The sequence below is a fragment of the Hyperolius riggenbachi genome, chromosome 9 (genome assembly GCF_040937935.1).
Source record: "Hyperolius riggenbachi isolate aHypRig1 chromosome 9, aHypRig1.pri, whole genome shotgun sequence".
NCBI classification, from domain to species: Eukaryota; Metazoa; Chordata; class Amphibia; order Anura; family Hyperoliidae; genus Hyperolius; species Hyperolius riggenbachi.
In genome coordinates, this window is record NC_090654.1 from 57,348,746 (window position 1) to 57,373,489 (window position 24,744).

The 24,744-nt window shown below is 47.2% G+C and overlaps 1 long non-coding RNA gene across 1 annotated transcript in view; it reads right to left on the reverse strand.

Annotated features, from left to right (window-relative positions):
* Window positions 1-16,014: 16,014 nt before the first annotated feature.
* LOC137531597 (uncharacterized) overlaps window positions 16,015-24,744 on the reverse strand; it is a 51,635-nt gene continuing 42,905 nt past the window's right edge. Inside the window, exons 3-4 of the long non-coding RNA XR_011023680.1 lie at window positions 22,327-22,482; window positions 16,015-16,237 (exon numbers count right to left, since the gene is read on the reverse strand). This is a non-coding gene — a long non-coding RNA (uncharacterized lncRNA). The remainder of the gene's footprint in view (window positions 16,238-22,326; window positions 22,483-24,744) is intronic.

Below are 24,744 nucleotides of genomic sequence, written 5' to 3' on the forward strand. Positions count from 1 at the left end.
CAATACTGTTCCGATGGGAAATGGCGTATCTGGAGCCCATACACAGGGGGATCAGTCCTTAACCTCCAAGGGGCTCCCTTTGAGAGCCCTAAGCCCAGAAGGAGGAGTCAGGGATCCAGGCCAGGACCATTTTTTAGGGTCAGGACCCCCTCTAACCCAAGGGAGTATAAGAAAAAGAGGATTGGAAGAGGTAGAAGGGGAAGTAGAGGAGGAAGAGCCATCCAGAAAAGAAAGGAGAAACGTCAAATCTCCAACAATAAACAGTCCACTATAAAAATATTCAATTTATCGTCTCATATCCTGACTTCTGATGAAGAGACATTGCTAAGGAAAGGGCTAAACTTTGCTCCTTCAGCTAAGCCCGACGAATTTCAACTCTATAAGGACTTGCACAGATTCATCAGGTCACTAACCCTTAAAAGGTTTTTTGCCACCAGAAAAGAAGTAATACATCCCACTACCACACTGTCCGACGACCAAGTGGAGACACTAATAGTGGAACCTATAGATACTTATGATGAACAACTGACACAAAGGATGAATGATGATGCTTTACATGGGATAGATGATGACTGGTTGCAATATGTACCGGACACCAATACCAAGCACACGAATTTCAGGCCCAAATCAGTGTTCTACCCCTCCCATTCCAAGGGTCAATTCGTTAACACCTACTATCAAGTAGTGTTAGAGCAATTTAAGAATGTGTGTAAGAAAGGGCCCTCTAATAAACATTACAATCTGAATGGAGCTGAAAAGAAAGCCCTAAAAGACCTTTCAGATAATGAGGAAATTGTCATCAGACAGGCGGATAAGGGGGGAGGGATCGTTGTGTTAGATTCTGTAGACTATTTAAGAGAAGGCCTGAGAATATTAACAGATGTATCAACATACCAACAGCTCCCTATAGATCCCACCACCATATACAAAAGCGAATTGCAACAGTTGGTTAATAAGGCTCATCTGAATAACATTGTTAATGAACACGAAAAAAGGTTTCTAGTTCCGACCCACCCTTCAGTTCCATATTTTTATCATATCCCTAAAATTCATAAGAGTATGACCCATCCTCCAGGAAGACCCATTGTAGCTGGGATGGAAGGATTGTTGTCAAACGTGTCGTCCTATGTAGACTATTTTCTGCAACCTCTGGTCTTGAATTCCCAAGCATACACACGGGATTCTCTACACGTGATGGACATGCTACAGAACTACAAGTGGGAAAAAAGCTATCTCTGGGCCTCACTAGATGTGGCATCACTTTATACCAGCATTCCCCACGAAAAGGGTTTAGAAGCTATACAATACTTTTTCACTCAAGATTGCACGCTCCCCATGTCACAAGGCCAATTCATTCTAGATCTACTTCAATTTGCCCTTTCACACAATTATTTTAGTTTCATGGACAAACTTTATTTACAGACCTGCGGAACTTCGATGGGGGCGGGCTTTGCCCCCAGCTTTGCCAACTTGTATATGGCTTATTGGGAAAGCCAACAAATCTGGACCGGCAACCCTTTCAGTAAAAATCTGGTGTTTTACACCAGGTACATAGATGATATTCTGCTAATTTGGGAAGGTGAAGAAACAATATTTGATGAGTTTTTGACCCATTGTAATAACAATTCCTTTGGTTTAACTTTCACACATGTTATTTCTAGTAGTAATTTAGTATTTTTGGACCTGGAGTTATTTGCTAACGATGAGGGCCAGATATGTTCCAAAACACACTTTAAGCCCACGGCGGGCAATTCATACTTGCATGCGTCTAGCTGCCATAACCCGAAGTGGATACAGAATATCCCTAAAAGTCAGTTTTGTAGGCTTAGACGCAATTGCACTTCAGATAAGGACTATTTAGAACAAGGTGAGACACTCTCTAATAAATTTATTGAGAAGGGATATAAGCCAGAGCATATAAAGCAGGTGTTTGAGGGATATAAAGCCAAACCTAAACCTAAACCTAAACCTAAAGAGGATGCCAAAACTCATACAAGCACACATTCTGACCTTTCATTCATTACAACCTATACGGAAGCCTCCAGGACGATTAAGAATATAGTAATCCAAAATTGGCCCATTTTGAAACAAGACCCCATACTGAGAGATCTTATTCCAGAAAATCCAGCAGTAATTTTCAAAAGAGCGAAGTCCATTAAGAACACCATAGCTCCAAGTAATGTCAAAAGGAAAACTAAGAAACCAGACAGTATGTTTCCTTCTCTGAAAGGCACTTATAAGTGTAACGTGAAGAGATGTGGGTGCTGTCCATTTATTAGACACAGAGCCACTGAAGTAATAGATACTAATAACTATGTACACAAACTGAAAGATTTTATAAACTGTGGAAGTGATTATGTGGTGTACCTTTTAACCTGTAGTTGCCCCAAGTTTTATGTGGGCAGAACCACCAGACCCCTCAGACAAAGATTAGGGGAGCACAAGAGGAACATACTTGATGGGGTGGAGAAACATAGTGTTCCACGCCATTTCAAGGAGTGCCATAACAGCTTGGTGGATACTCTTAAGATAGTAGGCCTAGAGACAATTTCGAGAAGGTTATTACAAGGACAAAGATACAAGAGGCTCTGTGAGCGAGAAACATTTTGGATCTTTAAACTGGATGCTCTCAGCCCAAAGGGCCTTAATGAAGGCCTAGAGATATCCACATATTTGTGATGTACTAAAAAATGTATTACTAGAAAAAGTGTTTGAGTTTTTTACTGTGTTTTTACTGTGTGTTTTTTACTGTGTGTTTTACATCCTATAGCACTGCTGGTCACTAATGTTTTTCCTTTCTCCCCTTTCTCCCTCCAGCACACCCAATAGTAGCAGAAATTTACACTAGATGAGGGTGGTGAGTATACCGTATAATAGGCATGGTCCATAGTAGGTTGCCTCCCCTGTATCGTATTCATATTTTTGAATTACTTTTCCATTCCACCAGCTAACACGACCTGGTCCCCCCCCCCCCTTCCCCCCCCCCCCTTCCCCCCCCCCCTTCCTGCTCCCACTATGGTCCTAGTGGTAGGACCTCAGTGAGTTGTTGTTTTTCCCCCCCCCCCTCCCTCACCCCCTCCCTCCCAATTCCTCCTCTTCCCCCCCCCCCCCCCAAGGGTCCTCCCATTCGAAAGTTTTCCCTTGCTTTCATCCCAGGGTTATCCCATCCATAATTTCCATTGGCTTTCCTTCTCCCATCCCCTATATCCTCTTGGCCTCATAAGCCAGCTGGGATAGGTTACACAACGTAAAGAATTTCCCCTGTCCTTACAAAAGTCCCCCTAAAAAGAGTTCATTAAGGAACCTTCCTTCAAGTTGTTTTTAGATGTCCACTAAATAAAGTTTTTTAGAGGGAAGGTTTCTGGATCCTGTTATATTGGGGTTCATGTAAATAGTTTTTATTTTTGTGCCCTTTCTAATTCGGAATCCTATTCCCTATAGCTTCCGAATGGGTTAATCGTTTTACTTTAAACTGTCTTATGTTTTGGTACTGTTGTACCAGTTGGTAATATTGTATTAATGGTTTGGCTTAAATATGAGAATGCGGATGTTTCCATGTAAAGTATCGAACTGTAATTATGTTCACTAGACAATCTGAATGCAACACATGTTCCTTCAACATGATGTTTGTACTGCCGGGGAGGATGACGCGCTGCTATAAGCCTCCAGCGCTATCGTGCCCTTATGTTTCTCCCCCCGTTGTTCTCTGGATAATAAAGTTTATTTTAGCATTTTGGTCTCCATAGCGACCTCAGGAGCGACACTATATGTTGCCCTCCGCAAGCGTGAGACGTCATCTGACGAAGGCGCTGTGCGCCGAAACGCGTAATGACGTCACACGCCGATTGACACTCCAGCGACGCCCACCTCCCAGTGAGACGGATTCCAAGCCATCGGAAATCGCGCTGCTGGCCACAGCGCGTCATCCCCCACTGCAGAGGCAAGCGGCTGGCAGTCCGCTGAGAAGCGATTTTATCACTCATGTTTGTGAGTATAACTTTTAATTGTTAATAAAATCTCCTCCACATTTAATGCACTATGGCGCGCTTCATCTTCTTTTAGTACTTCTGCCAACTCACTTAAATACTTTGCGTGCAAGCTAAATGACAAACTGCTCAACATGTCTGCATTCAAAGACAACAACGTTGTTCAGAAGACTTGTACACACATTCCAACCTGCATGATAGTTGGGCAGGTTAATCCACCGGTTGGATCTGGCAATCAACTTGGTATCAAGTTGGTCTTCCGGTTGGTTGTTTTCCAGCCATAAGGTGCGTACACGCACTACAAAAAGGAAACGACGGGTCCGTCAGACCCTCCCACTGAGTGGACTTTAGCCGACAGTATGCGCGTGTGTACGCGCTGCCGGTGGACTGAAGGCTGTTTCTGAGCAGATCGTTCAGAAACAGCCTTATCAGCCCAGCGACAGCGCGTACACAAACTGTCGGCTAAAGACCGCCCAGCGGGAGGGTCCAGCGGACCCGTCGTTTCCTTTTGTAGTGCGTGTGTACGCACCTATACACTCACCCAACTATCTTCCAACAGACAAGTTTGGAAGATAGTTGGATGGATTGTTAGTACGTGCGTATGAGCCTTAAAGTGGACCTGAACTCAGAACTCCTCGCTGCTCTAAAAAATACACAGCATAATAACCTTTAACCACTTAAAGAGAACCCGAGGTGGGATTTAATGATGTTAGTGGGGCACAGAGGCTGGTTGTGCACACTATCACCAGCCTCTGTTGCCCTATGGTGTGCCCCCAGGACCCCCCTGCGCTCTGCTATCCCCAGCGTCGTGCTAGCAACACACAGCGGGTCGCCAATAGGCTGTTTACCTGTGACTGTCAGCGCTGCTCCCCCGCCTCCTCTGTATCAGCGCTACCCGCCCACGTCCCTTCCCTCCAATGAGCGGGAGGGAAGGGACGCGGGCGGGTAGCACTGATACAGAGGAGGCGGGGGAGCAGCGCTGACAGTCACAGGTAAACAGCCTGTTGGCGACACGCTGTGTGTCGCTAGCACGGCGCTGGGGATAGCAGAGCGCAGGGGGGTCCTGGGGGCACACCATAGGGCAACAGAGGCTGGTGATAGTGTGCACAACCAGCCTCTGTGCCCCAGTAACATTAAATCCCACCTCGGGTTCTCTTTAAGGACCACATGATTTTTCTGTGATCTGTGCTGGGTGTGCTCTTCAGCCCCCAGCACAGATCACGTTGCAGGCAGGAAAGGATCAACCTCCCCCCCCCTCCCTATTTTTTTCACACTAGGGGGATGTCCTGCTGAGGGGGGCTGATCGCCGCTGGCTGTGTGTAGCGGGGGGCTCCTCAAAGCCCCCCTCCGCAGCGCTATTCCCCCCTCCGTCTCCTTCCCTCAGAATAGGCGGTACAGGACAGCGATCCGTCCTGTACCGCCTCTGATAGGCTTCAGCCTATCAGATGGCGGCAATCCCCGGCCAATCAGAGGCCGGGGATCGCGATCTCCTTGTACGCTGTAAACACCGGGGATTTCTTCCTCGGGTGTTTATATTTAGCCTGCAAGCCACGATCGGAGGCACGCAGGCTGTTCACGGAGCCCCCCGCCGTGAACTGAGCGGCCGTTTCCATGGAAACACCACTGCAACCAGCCGCCTCCTATCAGCGTTGGCTGGTCGTTAAGTGGTTAAACAAAAAAAAAACATTTCTTTGTTACAGCTGATACAAATCCTGCAATAACCTGCAGGGTTTCTACTTCCTGCTTTCATGGAAGCAGACCTATTGTTTACAGCCTGTACTTTCAAATGGGCTTATCTGCCATAGGCAGTCCTGTGACACGGGGGAGATCAAATTACAACTAGTGTTTAGACACAAATGAGGGGGAATTACACAGGCTAAACCAGGCATGGGCAAACTCTGCCCTCCAGCTGTTACGGAACTACAAGTCCCACAATGGATTTGCCTTTATGAGTCATGACTGTGGCTGTCAGACTCCTGCAATGCATTGTGGGACTTGTAGTTCCTTAACAGCTGGAGGGCTAAGTTTGCCCATGCCTGGGCTAAACTCTCTAAATACATACAGGGTGCATTTCTGTTATGTTTTCCTTGTGTCCTATGAAAAAGTTCAGGTCCACTTTAAGGCAGCTATTCATAGGTCAACAGGGATCCAATCTTGCAAGTGATCAACCGGAGAATAGCGACTGATTGCACCACTCAATCCCATTTCAGCAGAATTCTGAGAATCATGCCATTTGCTGCACCATTTAGCACTGGATTGTTGGATGAAGTACAAGGCTAAGGTAGGCACTGATCCCCACTGGTTCTAACTTCATCTGCTTAAAATGTGGAGGGGAGGGGGAGACAACGCCTTCTTCATGCTGTTCTCTATCTTTGGGGTCCCTCCCATATCTCTTCATATTCCACTGGCTCCTTTCCAGAGGAAGTACCAACACAATTCCGAACTGCGGATACGCAAGTGGGGTTTGGGGACCCCAACATAGTATAGGACAGTCCATCTCAGAGCAACAGGAAACAAATAACCCCAAGTACAGCACAAGATAGGTGCTCCCGCGAGGACCAAGACCCCCAGTACAGAACCTCAGTCTAATAGAGAACAGGTATTCACAAACCTGCAGACAGGTACTCTAATGCAGAAAATAAGAGGCCTCCAATTCAGGTAATTGCTGTTGTGAGGGGAAAAGAACAGGCACTCACCACACACAGACTATGAGCCTCAGGTAAAGAGAGCAAACAATGAGGATCACCAATGAAGTACAGGAAAGGGCAAAAAGTCAGAATAGAGATCCCAATAAGCTACTGAAAGAAGTTATCCAGTAAGATACAGCATAGGGCAGTACAGTGTTATTGTCAATAATATAATAATTCAAAGGTATTTTATTGATAATACATGATTGTTTGGAAATCATTCAAACACTTCTATACAAGTGTCATGGGTTACTTGAGATAGAGTGACCACATTTTTGTGGGTCCAACCTGGGACAGGGAGGGGGGGGGGGGGGGGGGGGGGGCGCCGCGGCAAAAAGTGGGGAGGACTAAGGAGCGTGCAGCGATGAAAAACGGCGAAAAATGGGCGGGCCATTATATTGTATGGGCGGAGCTAACGTAATGATGTAACAGCGAGACATAAGAAAGCAGTGTTTACGCCATGATGTGGACAAACGAGACTTTGCATCATGGGTGTGCAGAAAGTGTGATGCTAATAGTATACCGTAACCACAAAGCAGCAAACATAGCCATCTATGACCATTAAATAATAAATGCAGTAACAGTTACCCCGGACACCAGAAAATAAACGCAATGGGCAACATTTCAGTACAAAAGAAACGCAATGCGGGCAAACATTTCACCAGAAAAGAAACGCAATGCGGGCAAACATTTCACCAGAAAAGAAATGCAATGCGGGCAAACATTTCACCAGAAAAGAAACGCAATGCGGGAAAACATTTCACTAGAAAAGAAGCGCAATGCGGGCCAACATTTCACCAGAAAAGAAACGCAATGCGGGCAAACATTTCACCAGAAAAGAAACGTAATGGGAGCACATTTCACCTGGAAAAGAAAGCATTTACTCACCTGGCAGAAGTCTCCGGCCTCTGGCGCGCTGCTCCCGGGACCACCTTCCTCCTGCTCGTCTCCCGCGCTGACAGGGCTACGGCAAGATGGCGCCGGAAGCCCTGTACTGGAGACACAAATAGTATCCAGTACAGGGCTTCGGCAGCCATCTTGCCGTAGCCCTGCTCGCCTGTTGGTGTCGGAACACCGGAAGACTAAGGAGGCTGGAGCGGGGCTGTGGGCAATGAACTGGCATGGCGTCTATAGACGCCGCTGCCAGTTCATGAGGATAGAGTGGCCAGAGTCCCGAGGCCAGGATGTCCCGCTGCTGAAAGCGGGACGTTTCCCGGGACCTCATGCAGCCTGGGACAGCGGACCCCAAATCCGGGACGCGTCCCGGGCAATCCGGGATGTCTGGTCACTCTACTTGAGATGCTGTTACCCACAACAGAGGCATAATTACAAACCATGGGGCAACCCAGCAAAACTGATGGGGTCCCTTTAAAGGGCAACTGAAGTGAGAAGACTATGGAGGTTGCCATGTTTATTTTCTTTTAAACAATACCAGTTGCCTGGCAGCCTTGCTGGTCTGTTTGGCTGCAGAAGTGTCTAAATAACACCAGAAACAAGCATGCAGCTAATCTGTCAGATCTGACAATAATGTCAGAAACACCTGATCTGCTGCATGCTTGTTCAGGGTCTATGGCTGAAAGTACTAGAGGCAGCAGGGCTGCCAGGCAACTGGTATTGCTTAAAAGGAAATAAACATGGCAGCCTCCATATACCTCTCTCTTCAGTTGTCCTTTAATGTTCACACCCCTTCCCTTGCCTCTTGATGACCTCACAGCCTGGGGGCCCATCTCACAAGTGTCATAAAACAAGTCTTGCCATCAAGCTCATCACACCCATAACATGTGTAGCCACAAAAAACACCTGATCTGGAGTATCAGAGAAAGGGAAGGTTAGTAGTCGGGGCCTCCCACTCCTCTGGGCCCCCTGCAGTCGCAGGAGCTGCTCACCCTAGTTACACCCCTGGGGACAACAATTAAGGTCATGCAGACAGACTGAGATAAAAGATCCTATTACAAATCTTCTTGATTACATCCTAAACATTCGGATCCTTGTATGGTTAGGAGTTCACCATTTCCCCCTACCTAATTGCAATTGCCCTTTTAGACCTAATGCCAAGTATACACTATGCAATTTTCTATCAGAATGATATGTGGAAACAATTTCCAACATGTCCCATTTGTTCCCCATCGATAACGGGATCGATTTTCAGGTCACTACTGCATAAAATAGATCCCATTATCGATCAGGAACAGATCTGACATGTCAAATTATTGTTTCAACCCAACAATAACAGAAACATTGCATTGTGTATACCTAGCATAGCATAGCTCACATAAGCAGCTGGGCTCTTCACTTCCTGGTGAGGATCCCATTATTTTCCTCTTGGAAGACAAGTGTACATAGTAAACGTAGGGAGTATCACTGATACTAAGGCATGAGCTATAGTGGTTACTAGATTCTGATTTGTACAGCAAAACAAAAGCGTTGCCTGAGAAGACAAAAGCCCCTTTGAGGAACAGTAAAAGAAGTCATACATCCCCATGTGTGCATTTATACATTACCGGTCCAGTGTCACCCACAGCATGGTGCCAATGGGTCTTTGGAATCCACCGCTCTTCCATTCACAGTATACACACAGCCAGCACAAAGCACTTCTGACATCACACATGCACCGGCATGTATAACACTAATGGAAGAGCAGCAGATTCCAAAAATGGATGGGCACCATGCAGTGGGTGACATAGGAAGGTAATGTATAAATACACATATGGGGTACATTTATACACAGTGGTAACAGAGCCAGGGGTTTTGTCACTTGTCCCAATATCGCCCACCCTTACAGTCACACACCTGGTCATCCACTGCAGCTCAACATCTTGCTGCATCTGGGCGAGTGATCACATCAATATTTAGATTTAACATTGATTGGATAGAGGGGAAACCAGGCAAACACGTATGCAATTGTTCCAAATTCAGATCAGACTCCTGATCCTTTTTTCAATTGTATGTTAATCAAAAATGAATCAAAAAGGACATATAGGATAAACAATATTTCATTAATAATTTTCCAGCACATCCAATCTGCTTACAAGCTTGAGATCGGTTGCTAGCAATCAGTAGGATGTTTATTCACCCTGATTATCTTCTTGATCGGAAGCAAGATCTGAAATCAAAACTTTCATGGTGTCTACCAGGCCTGATGAGTGAAACCCAACAGCTAATTAAGGTTATTAATCAGCCTTTAGAATCTGATTAGCCCCAAGCACAACTGTAGTCCAACCCCAAGGAATTCCGCCTTCCATGGAGTAAACAACGGCTCCAAAGTCAGAATCCTAACAGAATTTTGCTGATCAGTGGAATAACGATCAGAAGCAGAGCCTGAGGGCCCCACATCAGATGTCTGTACAAAGCGGTAATCCAGGCGCCATGGACACCTCACATCTGCATAATGAGCTAGTTTCAGTTTAGAAGGGACTCTTTCATACCTGAAGTGAACTGCCATCAACTTCTGAGTATTTCCTCCAACTCTATGTAACTGAAAAGTTGCTTGTCCATGTAAGAGAGCACTGTCTAGAGAAGTTAGGAGCAGCCATTATCTCCCTGCTCAGCCTCTATGTTATACAGTACTGGTAGGTCTTTGGGGGATGGGTGAGTAAAGAAGTACTTACCTGTTAGAAGAACCCCTTACAGCCCCCTCTATCTCCCTTCAGCCTCTGCCCAATATAGTAGAAGTTGGGAAGTTACTCACCTGCGCATAACAGAACCCCTAGCAGCAGCATTCTCCCTCTGCTCTCAGCCTCCATCTTGTCTGCCTAGTTTCGGTCAGTTTCAGGGAACAAACAAGTGACCCCGCCCTGTGACGTCACCTGCCTCACCTGTGCCCGCCTCACCTGTTCTTTGCCGTCCTGGTTGGAGGGGACCCAGAGACAGCGCCGGTTTCCTTGATTGGCTGACCCAGCAGTCACTCGCCCGCCACTCTCTGCTATGGAGTTCCCCGCAGAAAGGCCAATCAGGGGGAGGGGGCGGAGTTTAGTAAAAACTTTTACCTGCGAGAGGGGGTTGAGGAGCTGCCAGTCACCAGCAGAGGGGCGGTGTCTATAGAACTTAGTTGCGTGCCTGTAGGGGGAGGTGCCAGGAGCTGCCAGTCACTAGAAGAGGGGGCAAGCTCTATATAAAGTACCTGTGTGCCTGAAGGGGAGGTGACAGGAGTTGTCAGTCATCAGGAGAGGGGCGTGGTCTAAATAACGTACCTGTTTGGCTCAAGGGGAGGTGACAAGAGCTGTCAGTCATCAGGAGAGGGCGGGGTCTATAGACCTTACCTACGGTTCTGTCAATCACCAGAAGAGGAGCTTATACATCGCTAATGTGCGAGGAGGTGGAGCTAGAAGTTGCTGGCAGCCGTTGTGGCAGGGTGGTGTGTTTGTGCAGAGCGCTGTTAGTGGGGTGATAGCCAGGTGACATATGGCATATATACTATATGTCTATCTATTTATTTATCTATCTACCCTTCAAAGTAGAAATCAGAAAATCAACTTGAGTGGATGCTACTTTCTGGGGGGGGGGGCAGGGGCGTAGCAATAGGGGGTGCAGAGGTAGCGACCGCATCGGGGCCCTTGAGTCAGAGGGGCCCCGAAGGGCCCTCCCTAAGCTACAGTATTAGCTCTCTATTGGTCCTGTGATCCTAATAATTACTCTATAGATACTTTGAATAGTGGTAATCATAAACAAACTGCTTCCCATCCCTTTCTTACACCTTTGACACTGTAGTTGCCATTGGCAGGTTTTGGTGCGCCGTATCAATTGTTATGTACAGAGTGCTTGGGGGGCCCCATTGTAAAACTTGCATCGGGGCCCACAGCTCCTTAGCTACGCCACTGGGGGGGGGGGGGGGGGGGTAGGGGGTTGAGGGCTAGTTCACACTCGGCAGGGCCGGATTTGTACTTTTTACCGCCCAAGGCCGCTATCACCACTCTGTGGCAAACATCTCTGAATCCCTGGGGCTTTTACTACTTCCAGGTCACTATAACCCGGATTAATACGCCTGCGCTGCCCGGCGTAGCGTGTCCTGGTTCGCGCTCCTGTTGCCGGGCACTTTCTGCGCATGTGCGTGACATCATGAACGACGTCACGCTCATGCGCAGAGAGTGCCCGGCAACAGGAGCGCGATCTGGGACGCGCTCCGCTGAGCAGCGCAGGCGTACTACTCCAGGTCAGAGCGACCCGGAAGTAGTAAGAGGTCCCAGGGATGGTCGCCGGGTGAACAGTTCGCCACATCACACCAGCCGCCTCCTAACAAGCAGAAAACCTCCTACCACACACACACACACTTTTATTGGCCCCAGTAATCAATGTATCAAAGATGCTTATTAACAATGCAATTTTACTGAGCAATCAACCTTCCAATTGATTGGATTGGACAGTGTTATGGGTGCAAATCAACTACAAATGACCAATTTGTCAATCGTTTTAGCAATCTGTTTTGTGGATTGATTTAATCTGAAATGATCAGAATGGTTATAGTTTTTATTCCATTTATGGGCCAAATCAATGCTCTTGGCTCTGATTGGTTGGAGCTGGAGCGGCTGACGGTGATGATGAGTGACAGCTCAGATCAGACAATAAGCTGCCCACGTTTGCAACCCCTTCATACCCAGACACTTGCCCGACTACTGCGGGTCACATGTTTGGCAGCTTGACTGCATGAGTGTGCCAGGCCAACCTTTGTTTCCTTATGCCCTAGGCCATGGCCTTTATGGCCTTGCCTGAAATCCGGCCATGCACTCGGCGCCGCTAGCCCGCAATCGCGTTCGGCTCGCGATCACGATTTTAACTTCAATAGAACAGGAATCACCGAGCAATCACCCTCAAAACCTATGATTGATGGCAGCGCTTTGCTGATCGCCGGCGATCAGCAAATCGCTTAAAAATCGTCCCAATGTAACCAGCCCTCACAATGCTGGTAGCAGAGGATTGCTGCACATATCAGTAGATTACACCTTTTTCACAATTTTAATTTTACAGTGCATAGATGAATGCAATCATAGATCAGTGCCAAGTGCAGTATAATATGCCCTTTTCTGAAGGTATAAGGTCCATTATTTGCTGTAATGATAATTTAATGACATGCTTGTAATTCAAGGTCATGGAAGTATTTGGTTAATCTTATATAGAAGGATACAGCTTGAAATTGGACTAAACAAAATTATTTGCTTCTGCTATTGCTCTAAATCAATGCAGCCTCTGAGCCCCTGACTCCAGTTCTGTATGCAATTATATTATTAGTAGGGCAGGATTTACCATAAGGCACTATAGGGCTGCCATCAGAAATGTTGGGGCCCTTCACACATCAGGTCTGGGCCTCCCTCCCTGGGCCCACCCACTGGTTGCTGTACCCGCCCACTAGCTACCCCACCCCGTATCCATGCGTGAAGTGCGCTGCGGCAAAAAATGTGCATGGCTCCGACACTGAAGAAAGAGGCATGCACAGTGTGATGCAGCAAAAAGTGGGAGTGACCATGGTATGTTGTGGGTGGAGCCAAATGCTAGCAAAATACAGGTAGGCCCCAGTTAACAAGCCAAGTATAGGTGGTGCCCCAGTATAGGTAGCTAGATATAGGTGGTTCCAGCCCCAGTATAGGTGGTGCCCCAGTATAGGTAGCCAGGTATAGGTGGTGCCCCAGTATAGGTAGCCAGGTATAGGTGGTTGCAGCCCCAGTATAGGTAGCTAGGTATAGGTGGTTGCAGCCCCAGTATAGGTAGCCAGATATAGGTGGTGCCTCAGTATATAAAGTCCGCTTATAGAAAGGCTGTTGTAGCGGGCTCACTCATCTGCTCCCCACGTTCAAGCGCTGATGTCACTCTTCTCTCATTGCTGGAACGCAGTGTGCTGGTTAGCGAGCCACAGCCCCGCAGCCAGCACATGCGGCCCTTCCATCACTTTTGGGGGGGCCCAGGGCCCCTAGAAACCCTGGACCCCTCACTGCAGTGTCAGTTGCCCCCCCCCCTCCCCCCGATGGCTGCCCTGGCGAGCCTATAGGCGCCTGATGATGGAAAGGCAGCGTATTCCCCTTTCCGAGCGCCTCCCTCCATTCTTCCCTATGCAGAGTCCTGATGAGAATGTACACTCCCTGCTCTCTGCATTCCACTGACCAGACTTCAGTCAGGGGCACCTCTAGCTACTTAATACTGAGGGAACTTTTGGCTACCTAATACTAAGGGGCACCTGTAGCTACCTATGATGGGCAAGGGAAGTAAGGGAGAAGTGACAGCTGAGACAGCCAACATACAGTACTTGCGGGGCAGTTCGGTGGGGGTTTATAGATTCATGGAGGACGAAGCGCCTATAGACTCCTGTGAGGTAAATCCAGGCCTGATTATTAGGCAGTCTTCTGGACATGCACAACCTCATTAACCATGGCACATGCGCAGTCGAGTGACATTTACATAATTGAATGCATCTTCCGCAGCACTGTACAAAGTATCTTGTCTTGTCTCTTACCTGTCCCTCAGAGAGGCTCACAATCTAATTCCTGCCATAGTCATGTATCATGTATGTATGCCTAGGGCCAATTCAAGGGAAGCCAATTAACTTATCTGTATGTTTTGGGGATGTGGGAGGAAACCAGAGTACCCTGAGGAAACCCACACAGACACAGGGAGAACATCCATGCGGATAGTGCCCTGGCTGGGATTCCAACTGGGCACCCAGCGCTGCAAAGTGAGAGCACTAACCTCTATGCCACCGTGCTGCCCACATCTAGCGAATATTGCGGCCCAATCGACCATCTGATTCGATAATGTCAGATGAAAATCGGTGCTGCAACAAGCATTTTTGGGCCAAAATCAGTCAAATGTATCAATCGAGCAAGCTGGAAAATCTCGGTCCAACGTGGTCATTCAGGTGCACAGTGGTATTAGACTGACAAATGCGGCAATGGACTCCTGGCCACTGTCCCCCCAAATGTGAATGAGACACCCCTTCCCCCCCCCCATCCCAATACATTGTTAATCTCACCTGACCAGCTGCAGCGCCTCCTGGTCTTGTCTGCTGTCTTCCCTGAGCGCCCCCGCAGGCAAGACGTGGCATGTGTGGGACGTCACACACTCTTGCGACAAGAGTGTGTGACGTCACACACATGCCACGTGGTATATGCACCTCCAAGTAGTTGTGTTCAGCATCCAAGTGGCATTCAGAGGAGATGTTCTTGTACTGCACATGCGCAGGACATTCCTAGCGACAGGAGCGCAATCAAGGACATGTGCGGCCAGGGTCGCTCAGACAGAGTGGCCATCAACTCGCCCCAGACCAGAGGACTTACCAGGACAAATTGCGGAGAATGCAGGAGGTGGAGGAGGACAGTGAGGGAGCAGGCGGGTCAGGAGCCCGTCGCTAGCCGCATTCTATTCAGCGACAATCAATGCAGAATAGCGGCAGTACTGTCACTGGACTGCTGGCACTTGTCCTGCCAGGTCCAGTGCTTAGACATCTTCCTCTGTGTGTACTCTTTTCTTCCTGTCATGTGACAAGCCAAAGTTCAAACCCTAGAGGGCCTACATACTTGAACAAGCATGCAGATTCTGACTGAAGTCTGACTAGTATAGCTGCATGCTTGTTTCAGGTGTGATTCAGATACAACTGCAGCCAAAGAAATCAGCACAACAGCCAGGCAACTGGTATTGATCAAAAGGATATAAATATGGCAGCCTCCATAAGTCTCTCTCTTCAGGTTCTATTTAAGGGTTGCAAGGGGAGGACCTCCTCCTATTGTTTTATTTTGGTGTAATTTACCATATGAACATGTACCAATTTTAGCGATATCTCAATCCGCACATTAACCATGTATGTATTTGTACTTGTATTACTGGACGCCATGACTGTACTGTGTCTTGAACTTCTCATGTATATACAGTATGTTCCCCAGTATTTGTTTTGTACTATATACAGAGCTACGGAATATGTTGGCACTATATAAATAAATAATGATAATAAAAGCTGTACACACCAGAATTATACCACAGTGGTGCCAGTTTATGGCTGTTTATATACAACAGTAATTGTTGATGAACACTATGGGCTGGTTCACAAAGCCACGCTAATGCATAGCACGACCGTACTATACATTTAGCACACAATGTGACGCGTGCGAAGGCTTGCGCACGTAAAGAGTTACGTGTGCACGCTAATGAAGGTTGTCGCGCGGTAATGCGCGCACTTTGTAGCATCAGTGCACAAACGTAAATCTTTACGCACGCAAACCTTCGCGCGCATCACATTGAGTGCTAAATGCATAGCATGGTTGTGCTAAGCAATAGCACGGCTTTGTGAATCAAGCCCTATGTAATGAAGGAAAACACTATGCATGGAACTTCTTTATTTTCAAGGATTTTTATTGAAACGGATTAAATACAGACATTACGTTACACACATTGCTGAAATGTATTGTTTAGTGCAAATAAATTGTAGCACTGTCCAATGTGACCTTTAAATTATCATATATAGGGATATGCAGAAAAATTAAAATAAAGATGGTCCTCTTCAAATCCTGAGTTATTTCCAAGGAAGTCTAGTTTATTACACTAATATACAATGGAGCCACCTTCTTGCATTCTTCTCTTTTCTGGCCACTAGAGGGAGACAGAGACCTCAATTAGTTTACACTTTATAATCCCTCACAAGCCATCGGACTGTATATCATCATTAGAGATGTCGGCGAACGGTTCCCGAACTGTTCGCAGGCGAACCCCTCACCCTGTGCTACATCCGGGTCGCTATGACGCTAGTAGTACGGCTGCACTGGGCCGGCAGTGCACATCCTTGATCGCGCGCCTGTTGCCGGGCACTCTGCCACTCTGTGCATGTGCGTGATGTCATGAGCGATGTAACGCTCATGCGCAGAGAGTGCCCAGCAACAGCCGCGCGATCAAAGACGCGCACCGCCGGCCCAGCGCAGCCGTCATAGCGACCCGGAAGTAGTATCGGCCCATAGAGATTCGCTGCCGAAAGGTTCGCCAACATCTCTAATCATCATCACATACTGTACTGTATAGTATAAATGATTTAAAGGGAATCTGAAGTGAAAATAAACTTATGAGATAATGCATTGTATGTGTAGTACAGCTCAGAAATAGAGCATCAGTAGCAAACAAGTCATAGGGCTGGTGCACACCGGAGCCGTTCTGGAGCGTTTTTTTAAACCGCTTGCAGAGGGGGAAACCACTTGGCCAATGAAAGTAAATGGGCTGGTGCACACCAGAGCGGGTCGTTTTTCCCTTAAATGCAAATTCGGGGGCTGCAGCATTTTTTAAGATTTGAGGCGTTTCTGCCTGAATGTTAAAATATAGGAAAGTGGAAAACCGCTTTGAAAAACGCTAGATCAGAGCGGTTTTCCAGGCTTTTTTGTTACAGAAGCCGTTCAGTTGCAGCTTTACTGTAACAAAATATGAAATCTGCTATACAAAAAAAAAGCTCCAAAAACGCTACGCATGTTTAGAATACCTCTCTAAACATGCCTAGAATCGCTCTGAAATCTGCTTCAAAAACCTCTAACATTTTGCAGATCTGCTAGCGGTTTTTGGTGTGCACTGGGCCTCATATTGTTTCAAGTATGGGAAGAGTTAAGGCACTTTAGTTGTTATCTATGCAAAAGAGCTTCTCTGAGGTCTCCGACTCAACTTGGGTTGGAGACAGTCCTATTTGCTGAAGCATTTATACATCAAAGAAACAGTGAGAGACAGCTTCAGATAAGGTTTTACTGCAGGGGAGTTTAAAGGGTCATTAGCTGTGCTCTGTTTCATAGTTTAAAATACAGAGTGTGGTTTGTAATTGCAAATATGAGAGAATGATGCAATGTTATAACAACAACAAAAAAAAGCTATATAAGGGAAAATAATAATTTGAGAGACTCTTTTCTTTGCCATTAATGTTATATTAATTATCTGTACTACACATACAATTAATTATATTATAAGTTTTTTTTTTTTTACTTCAGTGTCACTTAAAAGTGAACCCGATGTGAGAATGATATGGAGGCTGCCATATTTATTCACTTTTAAACAATGCCAGTTGCCTGGCAGCCCTGCTGATCTATTTTGCTGCATTAGTGTCTGAATAACACCAGAAACAAGCATGCAGCTAATCTTGTCAGATCTGACAATAATATCAGAAACACCCGATCTGTTGCATACTTGTTCAGAGTCTATGGCTAAAAGTATTAGGATCAGCAGGACAACTAGGCAACTGGTATTGCATAAAACACCACAACTGGTATTGCACATGCACAACAATGCTCCACCTATAATTTCGTTCACAGCTCGCATGGGCGATACGGTATAATGGCGGGCGGCATAGTAAAGCACTGTGTGCGCAGTAACAGTGAAAGTGAAGCATACTTTTCATTGAATTGTATGCTTCACTGTACATAATGGAACGTGCAGGTAACGTGCCGCTGGATCTAACGCACATTGCATTCCGGCTGTCACAGGGAACGCAACTGATCACTGTGAACGGGGCCAAAGGCGGGATTCACAGTGGTGCGTTGCATAACGAGTGTAAACTGCAATGGAGACTGGACATAGACATTAAAAGTCTGCATGCAGTGAGTTAGGATAACGCAGCGAGTTAGGATAACGCAGTCTGTTACAACTTAGCACTGTGAACAGGCCCACAGAGTTGTATAGACAGTGAGTTGACTTGCAGAATTGTTCTGCAATGCAACCAGAGGTGGGTCAAGGTCCTCCAGCACCCAAGGCTGAGACACCAAAGTGCCCCCCTCTCCATCTCTTCCACCCCAGCTGTCACACACTGGTTGCTATTAGACCCCAGGGCCCCCAACCCCTTAATCTCTAGTTATCTGGCTTGTAGTCACTGCCATGTATCCCCTTCTCTTATTTTTCTCTTCTTCAAACACAATAGGGGAATGATAGCTGAGTGAGTTGTGCGCCCCCTCCTACACTGCGCCCTGAGGCTGGAGCCTCTCTCTCGTCTCTGCCTCGGCATGGCCCTGAATGCAACTGATGCACTGTGAACTAGTAGAGTGGCCAGATTTTTGTGGGTCCAACCTGGGACAGGGAGAGGGGGTGCAGGGAGGGGGGGGGGCGGCGCGTGCGAAAAGTGGGGAGGACTGAGAACGCACAGCGATGAAGACCGGGGGAAATGGGCATGGCCATGACATTGTAGGGGCGGAGCTAACGTAATGATGTAACAGTGAGGCATAAGAAAGCAGTGTTTACGCCATGATGTGGACAAACAAGACTTTGCATCATGGGTGTGCAGAAACTGTGTGATGCTAATAGTATACCGTAACCACAAAGCAGCAAACATAGCCATCTATGACCATTACATAATAAATGCAGTAACAGTTACCCCGGACACCAGAAAATAAACGCAATGGGCAACATGTCAACACAAAATAAACGCAATGCGGGCAACATGTCAGTATAAAATATATGCAATGCGGGCAACATGTCAGTACAAAATAAACGTAATGCGGGAAAACATGTCAGTACAAAACGCAATGCGGGCAAACATTTCCCCAGAAAATTAACGCAATGCGGGCAAACATTTCACCTGAAAAGAAAAGCAATGCGGGCAAACATTTCCCCAGAAAAGAAACGCAATGCGGGCAAACATTTCACCAGAAAAAAAACGTAATGGGAGCAAATTTCACCTGGAAAAGAAAGCATTTACTCACCTGGCAGAAGTCTCCGGCCTCTGGCGCGCTGCTCCCGGGACCACCTTCCAAACAAATAGTCTCCAGTACAGGGCTTCAGCAGCCATCTTGCCGTAGCCCTGCGCGCCTGCCGGTGTCGGAACAGACACCGGAAGAAGGAGGCTGGAGCGGGGCTGCGGGCAATGAACTGGCACGGCGTCTATAGACGCCGCTGCCAGTTCATGAAGATAGAGTGACCAGAGTCCCAAGGCCGGGACGTCCCGCTGCTGAAAGCGAGACGTTTCCCGGGACCTCATGCTGCCTGGGACAGCGGACCCCGAATCCGGGACGCGTCCCGGGCAATCCGGGACGTCTGGTCACTCTAGAACTAGCCTTTCTTCTACTGCAGGCATTAGGCCTGAATTTCTATGCCAAAGTAATGCTAATTGCAATCCCTGGGCAGGACCGGTGCGTCCATAGGGTCAAACTGGGCAATTTCCCAGGGCCCCAAGATCCATAGGGGCCCTCCAAATCAGGCACTGTAGAAGTTACAATTTTCACAGTATAAAACTGTAAGGGGCCCCACATCAGGGGCATAACTAGGAATTCTGATGGACCCCCCCCCAGGGCCCGCTCTGGGCTGTTTTGGGGGGGGCTGGAGGGGTCGCAGCGTGAGGAGAGAGCTTGGCCACACATCGCTCTCCCCTCTGCGCTCCCCTCCAGCATCAATTAGCGTCTGTGCAGACAGCTGGCTGCGGTAAATACACAAACCTTTCTTGCGTTTCAGCGCGGATGTTTCTCTCTGGCGTCTGACGCTACTTCCTGTATACAGGTATGAACCATAGACTTTCATTGGCTTAGCGTTACCTTGTGGCAAACGGTAACTCAACACGCTAGTATGAAAGGGGCCTGAGGTTACAAAGGCGATCGGCAACAACCTGCAGTGTTGCTACCATGATGTTGGGAGAACTGCAGACTGTAAAAGCAGGTGTGTGCATCTCCTTTACGACTGACTCCCCCAGGACCGTGTAATGCCAATTGGCATCAAGTCCTGGGGCGTGTTTTGCTGGAGATTGCGCTGATTGGCGCATCACCACTTGAATGATGGAGATCGCCGCTAGGAGACAGTTGTCTAAAAAGAGAGAGAAATAAAATGTATTTAAAAAAAAAAAAGCCTCCATCAGCGATCAGAGCCCACCAACAGGAAGCTCTGTTGGTGGGCAGAAAAGGGGGGGGGGGGAGAGGGACTGCACGTATGTGTTGCTCTGCAGCAAGCCATTAAAGCTGCAGAGCCCTAATTTGAAATAAAATAGCCTGGTACCTAAGGGGGGGGGGGGGGGGGGGGGGGGGGGAAGAGAGGTAAAGCCTGTGGTCCGTGAATTAGAGATGAAGCACCCTCATGTATTTTACCATATATATCAGTGGGAGCATTACCCTGCTCTGTTCATTCTGCACTGTTCAGCCTGCTTCTTATCAGACCTGATAAAATCCCAGACTGAGCATTCATTCTGGCTTTGCTCAGGAATCATAGCTGAGTCTGTCTTCTCTGATGTCTTTTCAAGCCCAAGCCTGCCCCCTTCTGGTTCTGCTACAATGACTCAGCTATAATGATTCCTGAGCAAAGCCAGACTGAATGCTCAGTCTGGATTTTATCAGGGCTGATAAGAAGCAGACTGAGCAGTGAAGGATGAAACAGAGAGAGCAGGGTAGGTGTTTTCTCTAATGTTCCCACTGATATATATGATAAAATACATGAGGGTGCTTCGTCTCTGGTTCACTTTAAGAGGTTAAAAGATTATTGGATGGTGCAAGTGATTTTTGTCTTTATTTTTTTTACATGTTAAAGGACCACGACAGCAAAAAAGTAAGCAGTTAAAATCTGACAGAACTAATGCCAGCTGTCACAAACAGGACAGGACTGGACACCTTTTTTGTGTAAACCAAACCTTAAAATTTAACAGATGTGACATGTTTTGAACTGGTCCATATCCTTATGGGGGATTCACAGGATTTTCTTTGTTTCCAAAAGCACTTCCTGAACTGCCAAAATAGTGTACAGGCAAGTAGGGAGGCTGGCTGGTATCTTACCATTTTGGCAGTAGAATTTTTTAAAAACAAACCAGCACCAAAATAAGAACTTAAAGGACTGTTGTAGTGAGAGGTATGTGGAGGCTGCCATATTTATTTCCTTTTAAAGCAGGAGGATTAGCCATACTATGCCAGGGAAAAAAAAACACACATATATAAGTAGATAAATACTTGATCTACCTACATAACACATGTATTGTACTGTCCACGTTTTGATTTCAGGGAATTTTATATAGTAAATGAAGAGAATTCTGTTTCAGGTGGGAACCATGTCTTTTGCCCACAGTTTGAGGCTAAATCCTGATATAATTTCTTCAATTAACTTTTTTTCTTTTCTCCTCCAATTGCTGAGTCACCTCAGTCTTGCTTGTAAACAACTGAGCAGAGGATCATTTTTCAGCTTGGCAGCTCCACACTGCAGTCTGCTCAGCCAGTCAGTGAGAAGCAGGAAGGTGGGAGGGTCATTGGCAATGGCACAGAAAAGAGTCTTGGGGACTGAAAAAATATAATAACAGCAAAGAGATTCCTGATCCTGAATAGATTGTAGAGCTTTTACTTGCAGGGAGAGATTTCTGGCAACATTTTCAACACATTGCAGTGTTTAAATAGAATTTGGTTTTGTGGCTGACAATCCCGCTTTAAGCATTATCAGTTGCCTAGCTATCCTGTTGATCGTCTGCCTCTAATATATTTAGCCACAGACCCTGAACAAGCATGCAGCAGATCAGGTGACATTATTGTCAGATCTGACAAGATTAGCTGCATGCTTGTTTCTGGTGTTATTCAGACACTGCTGCAGCCAAATAGATCAGCAGGGCTGCCAGGCAACTGGTATGGTTTTTAAAAGGAAAGAAAAACAGCCGCCCCCACATACCTCTCGCTACAGTTGTCCTTTGAACTACGCACAAATATGGTGCCTCTAAATTGGAAGTGCCTGGATGGTTCTGGAAATGAATAACAGGGAGCAGTAGTTGTTACCTGTAATGAATAGCTGGGTTTTGTGCTGCAGGAAAACAGGTTGCCCATCGCTGACCAGTCCTGAGACATCACTGACCAAGAAGGACAGAGGAGTGTATAGATGTGAATTGATTCGGAGGCCTTGCGGGTAGAAGACTGCTCTGTCTTCATAGGGTACTGAAAGAGAAAACAGGTGCACATGAGAATGACCCACAGACCACAATCCAGAGGATGCCAAATGACTGTATGTGACCAAGACTGCAAGCCACAAGAGGCACAGTAGATTGTAAGCTCCTGTCACCATGCCATTCCCTGCACCCTTTCTAGTGCTAACATAACAGTATTTGGTTTTGTGTGGCCTCCTAGGTAGGCATGTGATAGAATAGTGTTGTCAGGAGGCAAGGGCGTGAATACATTTGTAGCATACAGGGCCGCTTCTAACTCCATTGGGGCCCCCGGGCAAAAGTAACTTGGGGGCCCCTTTGACACCCTGAACGATTCCACCACTTGCGCTGGCATAGGTAGCCTCCTCCCAGTATAGATAGCCAGATGTGTCTCCCAGGATTAGATAGACCCCAAGGATTGTTTAGCCCCCTAGTAAATATAGCCAGATGTGCCCCCAAGGATTATGTTGCCCCGCCCCAGTATATAGAGTCAGATGTGCCCCCATGCATTAGGTAGCCTCCCCACAATAAAGATAGCCAGGTGTGCCCCCCAGGATTAGGTAGCCTCCACCCCCTTCTCAAGTATAAACCTACAGCTGTACCCCACAGTATTGGGTAGTCTACCCCTAGTATAGATAGCCAGATGCAGTGGCGTAGCTTAGGAGCTAGGGGCGCCAGTGCGAGTTATACATGGGCTTCCCCCAGCACTTTATACATAACAATTGATACGGAGCATCAAAACCTGCCAAGGACAACACAGTGTCAGAGGTGCAAGAAGGGCATGGGGAGCAGCTTGTAAATGATTATCATTCAATGCATCTATAGAAGTGATTATTACAAGCACAGGACCAATAGAGAGCTAATACTGCAGTTGAGAGAGGGCCTTACGGGGCCCCTCTGGCCCAAGGGCCCCGATGTGGTGGCTATCTCTGCAACCCCTATTGCTACACCACTGGCCAGATGCCCCCGTTTTAGGTGGCCTCCCCCTTACCCCGCCATATGCAGAGTGAAGCGAGTGGAAGCACGATATTGCAACTCAACTTTCAGCGTTGCCGAGAACTTCTCCAAGTCTTCTCCCCATCACTGAATTCCAGGGAAAGATCAGCTAGAGCGTCAGGACTGTCCGGTAATTGAAATCTACGCCCTAGTAGGAATAAGCAGCCACAAACAGGGCATAGATTTCAATTACCGTGGCCTGGCAGCAGTTAATGATGCAGGTGCAGGGCGCTTGAAGGTGAGGTAGGGCTTCACGGCGCGCCACATAGCGCCTGAGTTCAGCGTGGCTATAGCAGCAATGTACACCCCATGTACAGGTAATCAGGGGCCAGGGATCTGGAGATTTCCAGACCCAAAATTACCTCTCCCGCTGAGTTGCTATGACTGGGGTGGGGGGGGGGGGGGGAATAGTAATTAGTGCCGCCCAGAATTTGTGCGGCAGCAGGGTGAGCTATCATTTGTGTCACCCTGCGCCAAAATGATGGGAGGCGATAGCGACTTTACACACTTGAGGGGACTCTGTAGGGTGTGTTAGGGTGTGTCTTGTTTCACCCGCTGCTTCCTGTGAAACTGAGGTACCCAATACTTCTTATCTCTATAAAGACTACGATTGAAAACAGGGTAACGAAGGGTATGCAGTTTAAAATAGATAGACTGATTGCTAAAATGGTTGTATTTACATAACCTTAATAAATTTGTCTTATTAAATGCAATAAATATTTCCTACATGTACATTTATCCAACTCTATGATTTGTTACCCTGCATGGGTATTAAATTGTAAACAGTGGCTGGATAGCAATATCAAAACAGGCGCCACACACACTATACTCTCCTGTGAGCCATCTAATATACTGGATCCAAGCATAGGATATTTTCCTAAACGTTCAGGATAGTGTGCAGTTTTAAGCATTGGCGGACCACTACAGCTACAATAATATGCTATCACTCCTCCACCAGTGTGTGATATCCTTACTCATTCTCCAGTGCTGTGTTGAGCTTTCTTCCATTGGATATACTTTAGAGCCCCAGCTGGTAGGTCCCAATAGTCTCCACTCACCCTCGTCTGCTGTTCCTCCTTGTGGCTCTGCTGGGATTGTCAGATAGCGGCCGCCTCCAGGTAGTGGTGAGGCACTTCAGGTGACGTTCCCACACAGTTCCAACCTCCCAGATTGCAGCATTCCTGGTACGTAAAGTGCAGAGCACCTATGCCAGTACTCTGGGAAGTCGTAAAACTTTCTAAACACCAGGAACGCAGCACAGTTGGAACTGGGAGCTGAT